This window comes from Callorhinus ursinus, unplaced genomic scaffold, assembly GCF_003265705.2.
Source record: "Callorhinus ursinus isolate GAN/ISIS: 27379988/994484 unplaced genomic scaffold, GSC_fseal_2.0 scaffold4, whole genome shotgun sequence".
Taxonomy (NCBI): Eukaryota; Metazoa; Chordata; class Mammalia; order Carnivora; family Otariidae; genus Callorhinus; species Callorhinus ursinus.
Genome location: NW_027397066.1, coordinates 28,385,619 through 28,399,237, shown reverse-complemented (window position 1 = coordinate 28,399,237; position 13,619 = coordinate 28,385,619). Strand labels below are relative to the sequence as shown.

Genomic DNA, 13,619 nt, shown 5'->3' with positions numbered 1-13,619 from the left:
TCCAATATTATTGTATTGTTGTCTATTTCTCTCTTCAGATTTCTCCCAAACACTCCCTGCCTCCTGGTAACACAGCACCCCTCAGTAATTCTTGATGAGACAAGATAGAAGCATCTTTTTAGCATTGTCCATCAAAGCTGGGCAGGCCTGATACTCATTCACATATTCTCATTTGTCCTTGTAGGAGAAATCACAGGTCAAGATGGTCTCTCATGGGTAGATGATGACAAAATTTGCTATAGCTGGTCTGCAGGCCACCTCAGGGTCTACAGTCAAGACTGAGGTCTATATGCCTATAATCCAACTCATAAATGGGTGTGATTACCCTTAGGTCCCTTGGTGTATGTTGCTGGTGACAAAACCAAAGCCAGACCGGACTAAGGCTAGATCCCCAGGAATACAGAGCTGTTTCTAGGCACAAGTCAACTGCTTGAGTAGGGGGCTTCTTTTTCAAAAGGGCTTTTCTCTGTCAGACTACATTAGGCTTCATAATCTCCACCTGGATCTCAAAGCTCCTACAAAAGCATTTCTGTCCATGGATGGATACCAAATTATTGTTGTCAAGGGGGACATACATGTGAAGGATGTCTGATTCGGCCATCTTGCTAATATTACTCCTGATTGCATCATTTCATTCTTTGTACTTCTCTGGGTTGTCTTGTTCTGGAATAATGGCTGTTCTCAAATATCTGAGTGATCTGGGATGCTTATTAAAAATACATATTTCAGTGGGGCACCTGGGTGGCTCAGTTGGTTAAGTGTCTGCCCTTGGCTTGGGTCATGATCCCGGGGTCCTGGGATTGAGCCCCGCATTGGGCTCCCTGCTCAGTGGGGAGTCTGCTTCTCTTTCTCCCTCTGCCCTTCCCCTCACTTATGCTCTTTCCCTTTCTCTCTCTCAAATAAATAAAATTTAAAAAATAATACATATTTCAGGTAAAAATACATATTTTAGGGATTCACAGAATATTTCATAAATCATAAATTCATAGAATCAAGATAAAGAACCACATTTTTAATATGCATCAAATAATATTGACATAGGTGACTAATGGTTTCCATGGTTAGGAAGACTGATCTCCACTGTGAACTCAATGAAGGCAGATTGAATCTTATAAATCTTGTTTCTCCATTTACAGATACATAATAACTTATTAATAAACATTTATTTTTTACTGAATAATTGTTTATCAATGATAATACATCAATCAATGTCAATTGGCAAAAAAAAATTTGTTATTGATGCAGACATCATTTTACTGTGAAACTCATTTCATTCAGAAATGGAATTACAATCTTTTATTTTGATAGATGCAATACATTACTGTGAGATTATTAGCAATGTGTTTGTGCTGATGTAGATAGAAAAACATCAACCTTTTATTCATAATTGCCAAAACTTGGAAACAACCAAAATGTCCTTTAGTAGGTGAATGGACAAATAAATTGTGGTACATGCAGACAATGGAATATCATTCAGTGCTAAAAAGAAATGAGCTATTAAGCCATGAAAAGAGATGAAAGAAACTAAATTATGTATTACTAAGTAAAATAAGCCAATCTGAAAAGGCTACATACTGTATGATTCTAACTATATGACATTTGGGAAAAGGCAAAAATATGAATAAAATAGTAAATAGATCAGTTGTTGTCAGGGATGGAGGGTGAAGGGACAAATAAGTGGAGCACAGAGGATTTTAGGGCAATGAAAATACTTTGTATAATACTATAATGATGAATATGTCATTATACATTCATCCAAATCCATAGAATATATAACGTTAAGAGTGAATTGTAATGTAGACTATGGGATTTGGCAGATTATGATATGTCAATGTAAGGTCACCTATTCTAACAATTGTGCCCTTATAAAGAGGGATGTTGATAATGGGGAAAACTATGTGTGTGGGGGGTCATGTGGTATATGGAAAATGTCTATACTTTCAGTTTTGCTGTGAGCCTAAAACTGTTCTAAAAATGAAATCAAGAGAAAAAAAGAAGAGTAGAGAGTAATGGGGAGGAGAAGAAGTTGGAAAAGCTTAAGCTTCCTTTCACACACAGACCTTAGCTGAGGAGAGGAGAAATGTTTTGTTATATTTAGTTATGGCTTCTCCTATGGAATCTTGTACTGGAAACTTATTAACTGAATAGTGATTATATTAGTTTCTAGAATGACTGCAAGAATATAATGTAAGAATAAGCTGAAAAGACATAGGACCTGCCATGTTTTTGTGGAGAGGCAGGAAAAAATAACCCTTATTGAATAAACTTTATAAAGAGATTCTCAGACTAGAATAAAGTTACATTTTTTATTTAAAAAACAACCCTGACCAATATTTTTCCCACTCTTAGGCCTTTGGTAAAAACAGTACATCTCATTGGTTATTAGATGCATTTACTATTTTTAGCAGGAAGTCTTGTGAATGTCATTTCCTCTAAATGCTTGCTCAAAACCTTACAGGCAAATATTTATGAAATGTAGATAGCTAGCATAAAATACATACTTTCTGAAAAATAACATTATTTCATATGGTATATATGTGTGTTTATCCTTGCTGAAGTAATTCACACTTTTAACAGGTAACATTAGAGATGAGTAAATCCTAGGCCGGGAAAGACCTTAGAGGATATTTCTATTCTAGGTCTCAGGATTCAAAAACAACTAATAGACTTCAGGAGATAGATTCAAAAGTTGCACTCCCAACCTGAGTTGAAAACAGGGCATATTTATGTTTTGTCTTGGAAAACCTATTAGAATGCCTGAAATCTAAGACTTATTTCAAAGGTTCACTGACACCGTTCACTTTGTTATGTCTTCCATCTTATTCTTGTTTTCTGCATTTTGCCTTGAGATTTATAGTAAGCATCATCTTTTTTTTTTTAAGAGAGAGAGAAAGAGTGCATGTGTGAGCAGTGTGGGGGGAGGAGCAGAGGAGGAGGAAGAGAGAGAATTTTTTTTTAAGATTTAATTTATTAATTAAAAGAGCGAAAAGAGAGCACAAACAAGAGGACAAGGGGAGCTGCAGAAGGAGAGGGAGAAGCGGAACCCCTGCTGAGCAGGGACCCCCCCCCAACACAGGGCTCTATCCTAGGACCCTGGGATCATGACCTGGGCCAAAGGCAGACCCTTAAACAACTGAGCCCTCCAGGTACCCTAAGAGAGAGAATCTTATGCAGGCTGCATATCCAGCATAGAGCCCAATGTGGGGCTTGATCTCACTACTCTGGGATCATGACCTGAGCCAAAATCAAGAGTCAGACACTTAATCAACTAAGCCACCTAGATGCCTCAGTAAACATCATCTTTTAATTTTTAAGAGACTGTTTGAAATTAATTAGGATAGTACTAAGAACACCAAGAATTCCTGGATTTTCTTCCTATTCAGAGTAATTATTAGTTCTTAATTATTGATTGAATAGGACAAAAGCCTTACAAAGCAGAAAAATAAAAATATGAATAGCAATAAAATAATCTGTGACTTTTTGTAACCAAAACCAAGTCCACCATATCACTAACTCTTCAAACTCATGGTCGTATTTTTGAAACCCTGCAAAATATTTTACTACATTTTCCTCTTCTTTTGAAGTATATTGTCGTGGCAACATCACATATCAATTACAATAACATCATCTTTCATCTGTGGCTTCAATTTATATTTCTAGACCTGAACTTTATTTCAGGCACTCATTTTTTCATTTACTGAACAGACGTTTATTCAGCACCAGATACACATGCATGTGGGCTAAAAATGTTGTTTGCTACCATGTAACTTACATTGTAAAGGGAAAGATAAAAAAATAAATAATATATATGTATATCTAGTCATTTAATATTTATATAATTTAATAATACATTGTATAGACCACATATTTGTGTCCCCCTCAAAAATGCACATGGTGAGGACCTAATTCACTATGGGATGATTCTAGTAGTTGAGGTCCTTGGGAGGTAACTAGGGTTGGAGCCAATCCTGACAGCTGGACCCTTTGATGGGATTAGCTCTCTCTCTCTTTTAAACTCTCTTTTTCTCGGTCTCTCTCTGTCTCTCTCTTGGTGCTACATGCTCACACAAAGAAGAGGTCATGTAAGCACACAATGAAAAGAAAACAGTCTACAAATCAGGAAGAGAATCTTCATTGCGAACCAAACTGGCCACACCTTGATATGAGGCTTCCCAATCTCCAGAACTGTGAAAAGTTTCCATTAAGACACAGTCTATGATATTTTTTTTTTTATAAAAGCTTGAGCTGACTAGGACATATGTGTTCATAATGGTAATTGTGATGAGTTGTGATGAAAATGCAGAATGCTGAGACATTTACCAATAAGACAAAACATAGTTTATGGGGTTTAAGAGAGCTTTCTTAGGATTCCCTGAAGAATTAATGTCTCTTCCTGGACTACAATATGAGAAAAAGTAATCCAGATAAAGAAATTGTAGCTAAGTCAAGTCATTGTGTATGTATCAATTAGTAAGTATCATGACCATAATTGTTTTTCAAAGACCATTCTTTTTCTCTCTATTCTTTCTTTTTCTCTCTACTCTCTTTTCCCATTCTTCTATTTTGAAGAATGAGTTTTAGAGGATCAAAACTAGAAGCATGAAGCATATAGGTTAGGTGAGAAATGAGAGATGATTATGGCTTTCTTCACAGTGGTAATTGAAGTAGTAGGTTTTATTAGATGAATTTCAGATATGTTTGAAGCTAGAGATAAAATAAACTGATAATGGATTTGATGTAGTTTTGGAATATAGGTGAAGTTTAGTGGAGTGGGGTCCGGAGCCAGTGGCCAAGAAAGAATTCTTGAGATGTCTTCGGTGCAAAAATGTGGTTTTATTAAAGCACATGGGACCCATGGGCAGAAAGAGCTGCTGCACCAGGGTTCTGTGGGGTGGCTGATTATATACTTGGAAATTGGGGGAGATAAGGAAAAGGGAGGTTTCAAAAGGATTTTCATGTTAGAGACTCACAGATATCAGAAGACTTACCATCGTCAAGTTCAGGTTGTCTTTTCCTCTAGCAAGGCATTAATATTAAGATAGTTGGAAGTTTCCTGGGAAACTCACATATCCCACCCAGAAGTGGGGTGCGGGTGAGGTTGCAGGGTATCAGCTTGTGCTTTGTCCTTAGCTAGCCTTCTGCTCCCTCATCAGATTGACATAAGAATAAAAGAATTATCTAAAAACTAAACATACATGTATGGCTTGAGAAATTGTGTAGCTCATTGTGGAGTTTTCTAAAGAGCATTCTCAGACTGGGAGGATATAGATTTTGGAAAGTAATCAGTAAGCCTTTGGGGCCTATGTTAAGTTTGAGATGGCTGCTAAACATCTAAGATAAGACATCAAGTGGGCACATTTGAATATGCATATCTGGAATTTTGTAGAAAAGTCAGTGCTGAAGATTCACACTTGAATTATAGATTATACTTATTTTAAAATCCAGGAAACTGAATGCATGCTCATTGGATTGCATATAGATAAAATAGTGAGAGAAAACCCAAGATGCATCCTAGGTTTTATGTCAGGAGAGAGGGAGTAGCTAACAAAAGAGAAAGATCAGGAGCTGTCAATAAGATAGGAAAAACCCATGAAATGTAGGGTAAAAGAAGACACCCCCCCAAAAAAAGAGAGAATGCTATCAATTTTCCTAAATATATCTGAGTTTAAAAACAAAAAAAATGAAAAGATACTTGATCATTGAGTTTAGAAAGCTAGAAATAATGGACACCATTGAAGAGAAGAACTTCAATGGAACCGAATAGAGAAATAGTAGAAAATTGTTATGGAGACAAGAGAAAAAAATTGTTACAAGACAAGAAGTTATTTGAAAACAACAGTGATGCACAAGAAGATGACCTACCCAAACCCAAACCCTCAACATACAGTAGTGCAAGGGAAAACAAAACAAAACAAAACAAGCCTTCACATAAAATGGCTTCAGGGAAATCAGTCATTAGAAGAAAGCCAACACTGAAGTTACAGTAGGAGGTAAAGATGAGAGGAACATATAAAAATTGAATATATGGACAAATTTGTTGATGAGAAAGGAATTTTAGAAAAGAGAAATGTAGGGATTTGTATCATATTATTGGATGTGTAAGATAATGTGCCAGTGAGAGTCTGGGCTGGGTCTCTGGTTGTTATAAGGTAAATAGGTACATGAATCATTGCAGGGCTCCATGGAAATATATGTATTAAAAAAGGAATGTGTTCTAGGGAATTCACAAATAATGACATTAAGGTTACAGATGTTGATTACAGCATTATATTTAAAATAACATTTGACTCTTTTATGAGGCCTTCCATAAGCCTCTTCTGCCCAGGTTTCATTGTTACCTTATATGTTCCTATATAGCCATATACGTATCTCTGTTCTACCAATTATTCTGTTCTACCAATTATTCTATTTTCTAATTTTCTATTCATTTATCTTTCTCTCCCACCTTATCTTTGAGGGGAGAGATTGTGTATAAAATATCTTTAGATTCTGGGTACATAAAATGGTACTTAGGAAGTGTTGGGATATTGGAATATAGGTGAGGTTCAGTGGGGTGAGGTCCAGAGACCAAGAAAGAATTCTTGAGATGTCTTTGATGCAAAAAGGTGGTTTTTTGGGGTGCCTGGGTGGCTCAGTTGTTAAGCATCTCCCTTTGGCTCAGGTCATGATCCCAGGGTCCTGGGATCGAATCCCACATCGGGCTCCCTGCTCGGCAGGAAGCCTGCTTCTCCCTCTCCCACTCCCCCTGCTTGTGTTCCCTCTCTCACTGTGTCTATCTCTCTCTCAAATAAATAAATAAAAATCTTTAGGAAAAAAAAGGGAGGCTACCTCCATTAAAAAAAAAAAGTGTTTTTTTTTAATTTTTTATTGTTATGTTAATCACCATATATTACATCATTTGTTTTGGTGTAGTGTTCCATGATTCATTGTTTGTTCATAACACCAGTGCTCCAGGCAGAATGTGCCCTCTTTAATACCCATCACCAGGCTAACCCATCCCCCTACCCTCCTCCCCTCTGGAAATCTCAGTTTGTTTTTCAGAGTCCATCATCTCTCCTGGTTCGTCTCCCCCTCTGACTTACTCCCCTTCATTCTTCCTCTCCTGCTATCTTCTTCTTTTTCTTTTTTCTTAAAATATGTTGCGTTATTTGTTTCAGAAGTACAGATCTGTGATTCAACAGTCTTACACAATTCACAGCGCTCACCGTAGCACATACCCTCCCCAATGTCTATCACCCAGCCACCCCATCCATCCCACCCCCGACCACTCCAGCAGCCCTCAGTTTGTTCCTGAGATTAAGAATTCCTCATATCAGTGAGGTCATATGATACATGTCTTTCTCTGATTGACTTATTTCACTCAGCATAACACCCTCCAGTTCCATCCACGTCATTGCAAATGGCAAGATCTCATTCTTTTTGATGGCTGCATAATATTCCATTGTGTATATATACCACATCTTCTTTATCCATTCATCTGTCGATGGACATCTTGGCTCTTTCCACAGTTTGGCTATTGTGGACATTGCTGCTATAAACATTGGGGTGCACGTACTCCTTCGGGTCCCTACATTTGTATCTTTGGGGTAAATACCCAGTAGTGCAATTGCTGGATCGAATGGTAGCTCTAATTTCAACTGTTTGAGGAACCTCCATACTGTTTTCCAGAGTGGCTGCACCAGCTTGCATTCCGACCAACAGTGTAGGAGGGTTCCCCTTTCTCCACATCCCCGCCAACATCTGTTGTTCCCTGATTTGTTAATTTTAGCCATTCTGACGGGTGTGAGGTGGTATCTCATTGAGGTTTTGATTTGGATTTCCCTGATGTCGAGCAATGTTGAGCACTTTTTCATGTGCTTGTTGGCCATTTGGATGTCTTCTTTGGAAAAATGTCTGTTCATGTCTTCTGCCCATTTCTTGATTGGATTATTTGTTCTTTGGGTGTTGAGTTTGATAAGTTCTTTATAGATTTTGGATACTAGCCCTTTATCTGATATGTCATTTGCAAATATTTTCTCCCATTCTGTCGGTTGTCTTTTGGTTTTGTGGACTGTTTCTTTTGCTATGCAAAAGCTTTTTATCTTGATGAAATCCCAATAGTTCATTTTTGCCCTTGCTTCCCGTGCCTTTGGTGATGTTTCTAGGAAGAAGTTGCTGCGGCTGAGGTCAAAGAGGTTGCTACCTGTGTTCTCCTTTAGGATTTTGATGGACTCCTGTCTCACGTTTAGGTCTTTAAACCATTTGGAGCCTATTTTTGTGTGAGGTGTAAGGAAATGGTCCAGTTTCATTCTTCTGCATGTGGCTGTCCAATTTTCCCAACACCATTTGTTGAAGAGACTGTCTTTTTTCCATTGGACATTCTTTCCTGCTTTGTCAAAGATAAGTTGACCGTAGAGTTGAGGGTCCATTTCTGGGCTCTCGATTCTGTTCCATTGATCTATGTGTCTGTTTTTGTGCCAGTACCATACTGTCTTGATGATGACAGCTTTGTAATAGAGCTGGAAGTCCGGAATTGTGATGCCGCCAGCTTTGCTTTTCTTTTTCAATATTCCTCTGGCTATTCAGGGTCTCTTCTGGTTCCATACAAATTTTAGGATTATTTGTTCCATTTCTTTGAAAAAAGTGGATGGTATTTTGATGGGGATTGCATTGAATGTGTAGATTGCTCTAGGTAGCATTGACATCTTCACAATGTTTGTTCTTCCAATCCATGAGCATGGAACGTTTTTCCATTTCTTTGTGTCTTCTTCAATTTCTTTCCTGAGTATTTTATAGTTTTCTGAGTACAGATCCTTTGCCTCTTTGGTTAAATTTATTCCTAGGTATCTTATGGTTTTGGGTGCAATTGTGAATGGGATCGACTCCTTGATTTGTCTCTCTTCTGTCTTGTTGTTGGTGTATAGGAATGCCACTGATTTCTGTGCATTGATTTTATAGCCTGCTGGTTGACTGAATTCCTGTATGAGTTCTAGCAGTTTTGGGGTGGAGTCTTTTGGGTTTTCCACATAAAGTATCATATCATCTGCAAAGAGTGAGAGTTTGACTTCCTCTTTGCCGATTTGGATGCCTTTGATTTCTTTTTGTTGTCTGATTGCTGTGGCTAGGATTTCTAATACTATGTTGAATAGCAGTGGTGAGAGTGGACATCCCTGCCGCGTTCCTGACCTTAGGGGGAAAGCTCTCAGCTTTTCCCCATTGAGAATGATATTCGCTGTAGGTTTTTCATAGATGGCTTTTATGATATTGAGGTATGTACCCTCTATCCCTATACTCTGAAGAGTTTTGATCAAGAAAGGATGCTGTACTTTGTCAAATGCTTTTTCTGCATCTATTGAGAGGATCATATGATTCTTGTTCTTTCTTTTGTTAATGTATTGTATCACGTTGATTGATTTGCGGATATTGAACCAGCCTTGCAGCCCAGGGATAAATCCCACTTGGTCGTGGTGAATAATCTTTTTAATGTACTGTTGGATCCTATTGGCTAGTATTTTGGTGAGAATTTTTGCATCCATGTTCATCAAGGATATTGGTCTGTAATTCTCCTTTTTGATGGGGTCTTTGTCTGGTTTTGGGATCAAGGTAATGCTGGCCTCATAACATGAGTTTGGAAGTTTTCCTTCCATTTCTATTTTTTGGAACAGTTTCAGGAGAATAGGTATTAATTCTTCTTTAAATGTCTGATAGAATTCCCCTGGGAAGCCATCTGGCCCTGGGCTTTTGTTTCTTGGGAGATTTTTGATGACTGCTTCAATTTCCTTAGTGGTTATAGGTCTGTTCAGGTTTTCTATTTCTTCCTGGTTCAGTTTTGGTAGTTGATATATCTCTAGGAATGCACCCATTTCTTCCAGGTTATCTAATTTGCTGGCATAGAGTTGCTCATAATATGTTCTTATAATTGTTTGTATTTCTTTGGTGTTGGTTGTGATCTCTCCTCTTTCATTCAGGATTTTGTTGATTTGGGTCATTTCTCTTTTCTTTTTGATCCGTCTGGCCAGGGGTTTATCAATCTTGTTAATTCTTTCAAAGAACCAGCTCCTAGTTTCGTTGATCTGTTCTACTGTTCTTTTGGTTTCTAGATCATTGATTTCTGCTCTGATCTTTATGATTTCTCTTCTCCTGCTGGGTTTAGGCTTTATTTGCTGTTCTTTCTCCAGTTCCTTTAGGTGTAGGGTTAGGTTGTGTATTTGAGACCTTTCTTGTTTCTTGAGAAAGGCTTGTATTGCTATATACTTTCCTCTCAGGACTGCCTTTGCTGTATCCCAAGGATTTTGGACAGTTGTGTTTTCATTTTCATTGGTTCCCACGAATTTTTTTAATTCTTCTTTAATATCCTGGTTGACCCATTCATTCTTTAGTAGGATGCTCTTTAGCCTCCATGTATTTGAGTTCTTTCCAACTTTCCTCTTGTGATTGAGTTCTAGTTTCAACGCATTGAGGTCTGATAATATGCAGGGAATAATCCCAATCTTTTGGTACCAGTTGAGACCTGATTTGTGACCTAGGATGTGATCAATTCTGGAGAATGTTCCATGGGCACTAGAGAAGAATGTGTATTCCGTTGTTTTGGGATGGAACATTCTGAATATGTCTGTGAAGTCCATTTGGTCCAGTGTGTCATTTAAAGTCTTTATTTCCTTGATGATCTTTTGCTTAGATGACCTGTCCATTTCAGTCAGGGGGGTGTTAAAGTCCCCCAGTATTATTGTATTGTTGTCAATGTGTTTCTTTGCTTTTGTTATTAATTGCCTTATATAATTGGCTGCTCCCATGTTCGGGGCATAGATATTTACAATTGTTAGATCTTCTTGTTGGATAGACCCTTTAAGTAGGATATAGTGTCCTTCCTCATCTCTTATTACAGTCTTTGTTTTAAAATCTAGTTTGTCTGATATAAGGATTGCCACCCCAGCTTTCTTTTGGTGTCCATTAGCATGGTAAATGGTTTTCCACCCCCTCACTTTCAATCTGGGGGTGTCTTTGGGTCTAAAATGAGTCTCTTGCAGACAGCATATGGATGGGTCTTGTTTTTTAATCCAATCTGATAGCCTGTGTCTTTTGATTGGGGCATTTAGCCCATTTACATTCAGGGTAACTATTGAAAGGTATGAATTTAGTGCCATTGTATTGCCTGTAAGGTGACTGTTACTGTATGTTGTCTGTGTTCCTTTCTGATCTTTGCTGCTTTTAGGCTCTCTCTTTGCTTAGAAGACCCCTTTCAATATTTCTTGGAAGGCTGGTTTCGTGTTTGCAAATTCCTTTAGTTTTTGTTTGTTCTGGAAGCTTTTTATCTCTCCTTCTATTTTCAATGATAGCCTAGCTGGATATAGTATTCTTGGCTGCATATTTTTCTCGTTTAGTGCTCTGAAGATATCTTGCCAGTCCTTTCTGGCCTGCCAGGTCTCTGTGGATAGGTCTGTTGCCAATCTAATATTTTTACCATTGTAGGTTACATATCTCTTCTCCCGAGCTGCTTTCAGGATTTTCTCTTTGTCTGTGAGACTCGTAAGTTTTACTATTAGATGTCGGGGTGTTGACCTATTATTATTGATTTTGAGAGGAGTTCTCTGTGCCTCCTGGATTTTGATGCCTGTTTCCTTCCTCACATTAGGGAAGTTCTCTGCTATTATTTGCTCCAATATACCTTCTGCCCCTCTCTCTCTTTCTTCTTCTTCTGGGATCCCAATTATTCTAATGTTGTTTCATCTTATCGTATCACATATCTCTCGAATTCTGCCCTCGTGATCCTGTAGTTGTTTCTCCCTCTTTTTCTCAGCCTCTTTATTTTCCATCATTTGGTCTTCTATATCACTGATTCTCTCTTCTGCCTCATTTATCCTAGCAGTTAGTGCCCCCATTTTGGATTGCACCTCATGAAAGCATGCGGACAGGACCCATGAGTAGAAAGAACTGCTGCACCAGGGTCGTGAGGGGTGGCTGATTACATACCTGGGAGTTGAGGGAGATAAGAAAAAAGGAGGTCTCAAAAGGATTTTCATATGTTAAAGAAGCATCCCAAGATACCAGTGGCTGTGCCATTGTCAAATGAAGGTTGTTTTTCCCTCTAGCAAGGCATTAACATTAAGATAGTTGGGAGCTTCCTGGAGGAACATTACACTCTACCTGCTTCAATTAACTGTCAATGGGCTGCAGGTTATAAGGACATCTAATTGTATCTACATTTCCTCCTGGAAGCTAGGTTATTGATAGAAATGCTTTGTTCTTGTAGATTGCTAAGACATTTGTAAACTGAGGGAGACTCATGTCTTTCAGGATTGTGATCTCTATAAGGTTACTATTTGTTTTTCTTTTCCTTGGCTTTAGGACAGCCAGGAGTGCATGAGGAATGTCACATATATCCCATCTGGTGTGGGAGAGTTGTGGGGTGTCAGCTTCTCCTTTGTCTTCAGTTTGCCTTCTGTTCCCTCATCATGAAGTATATAGAAGACACTAGAAATAAATTAGTTGATAGTATTAATTGACTTTAAACACTTAGAAAAAAAATACTCAAGTGTCATCCAGGGGCATAGTAATGAGATGTTCTTTGTAGATTTCTTTTTTTTTAAAGATTTTTATTTATTTATTTGACAGAGAGAGTGAGAGAGCACAAGCAAAGGGAGTAGCAGAGGGCGACAAGGAGCCCAATGCAGGGCTCGATCCCAGGATCCTGGGATCATGACCTGAGCCAACGGCGGATGCTTAATCATCTGAGCCACCCAGACGCCCCTGTAGATTTCTTAATATGTAATATGAAGCATAAACATTTTAATTTCCTAAGAACATGGGACTTTTCTTCTTAGAAAGTTGTGCTGGAAGTACTGTTTTATCAAAGAGATTCACTCTTATTAGAAGAATCACCTAAGAGTTCCTCTAGTCTTTATCTCTTTAAGCCTAAAAAAGAAACAACAATCTGTTTGTATGCAGGGAGAATTAAAACCATCTAAGTGTTTCAATCAGAGAAAATTTAACACAAGGAATTGGTTACATGGGTGACTGGATACCAAAGGAAGACAATTTATGAGAAGGTAAGCAGAGATTAGAAACAGCAGGAAGCACTACCATTCCTAAGACTGGGGGGACACATGAAAGAAGTGATGTTATGAGAGCTCTGTAGCTGGTGCTCTATAGCAAGGGCTAAATTTTGCAGGAGCTGACACAGAGGGAAGGTGTATTTTGTAGGAGACAGAATAATGAAGAGAAGGAGCTGATGCCAGTGAAGCCACTGAAAACAGAGTATAGAAATAATCTTACTTCCTTAATACACTTGAACTACATTCTGCTTCTGATTCCTATCTTTGGCCAGAGGCAAAGGCATTTGGACAATGTTGTTCCTACAATACTAAGCAAATCAAGAAGAAGTATTAGAAATGTATTTTAAAAATAGGCAAATTACTGGCATTCAGAGATAAATCTCTCAAATATATCTTACTAAATAATATAAGATGATAACAAAACATTTACAATTGTATTATCGCTATGGAATAACTTGGTTGAAACTGCTGTAGGCAATGAACTTATTTAGAAGTGTTGTCCATTAATTCATAAATTTGTATCAGTACAGAAAAATCTATGACTAAGTCTTTATTCCCTCATTTGGTTCACACATCAGAAGAAAAAAA

At 37.9% G+C, this 13,619-nt stretch overlaps 1 long non-coding RNA gene across 1 annotated transcript in view; it reads left to right on the top strand.

Moving 5' to 3' along the window:
* The first annotated feature begins 4,352 nt into the window (after window positions 1–4,352).
* LOC112835444 (uncharacterized) overlaps window positions 4,353–13,619 on the top strand; it is a 30,972-nt gene continuing 21,705 nt past the window's right edge. The window contains exons 1-2 of the long non-coding RNA XR_003211235.2: window positions 4,353–4,474; window positions 12,929–13,025. This is a non-coding gene — a long non-coding RNA (uncharacterized lncRNA). The remainder of the gene's footprint in view (window positions 4,475–12,928; window positions 13,026–13,619) is intronic.